Source organism: Amblyomma maculatum, chromosome 11, assembly GCF_055883805.1.
Source record: "Amblyomma maculatum isolate TAMU_Amacu chromosome 11, ASM5588380v1, whole genome shotgun sequence".
Taxonomy (NCBI): Eukaryota; Metazoa; Arthropoda; class Arachnida; order Ixodida; family Ixodidae; genus Amblyomma; species Amblyomma maculatum.
The window spans coordinates 79,388,136-79,389,081 of NC_139354.1; positions in this window are offsets into that span (position 1 = coordinate 79,388,136).

Consider the following 946-nt stretch of genomic DNA (forward strand, 5'->3'; position numbering starts at 1 on the left):
GTAATTATGACGATGTCGATAAATTAATTATACAGAGAAAGACTCATCACTGCTTGTACACCCCTACCCTTAACGAAATGGTTCAGGTTTGCAGGCAGATATAATAAGCACCCTTAGCATCCTTGATATCGAGACTGATAGTGATTAACTAGTCTAGTGGCGCAATACGTGAGAAAAATACTTCGAAATAGTACGTTCGTTCTAAATTGAGGGACGAAAACAGAGTTACTAAGAGTGGAAAGCGAAAGACCAAGAATCCAGTAGCGCATTAAGACCTACGTGGGAATTTTATAAAAGTACTCAAAGCTTTGTAGATTACGACTCGTCGGACAACATTCGCAAGGTAAAGATCTGTCTGAGATGCCACAAATGAACGACGGGATCAGCAGTGCGGCTTCCCTTTTTGTGAACAATTTGGAGCCCAAGCGGTTTGCTTTTGATCCTCATCGCACGGCTCGTATTGCATCCACTATGTCATAGGTAGCCACCTCAAATGAGCATTATTCGAGAATACTGCAGGACGCTTCATATAAGTTTTAGAGGAAGTCGATCGTGGTCTACGTTTTTTACAAAGTCTAAGTACAGCCCTCCTGATATATAAATATATAGCGCGAGCGGTGACCAAACTGTTGGTCAGCGCTTTATAACGGCGATAAGCGAGCAAAACGGCGAGAGTTTGCGCACGCGCACAAAAGTAGAACGTCGTTCTCAACGCTGTCCCGATCACGAGGACACACGCCCTGCCACATTAACTGCTAAAAAAAAAAAAGAAAAACTGTCGGCAGTAGAGTTCAAGTGCATTTCTTGGTGCCTGTTTTATCTTGTTCCCGTCTCAGAGAGGGTTGCTCAAATCAGAAGGTTGGCATTTCAAGGAATTTTCCACGTGCTACTGTATTTCTTTCCTTTATCTTTTCTTACCTTATCCCTGTTTTACCATCGCGGCCTC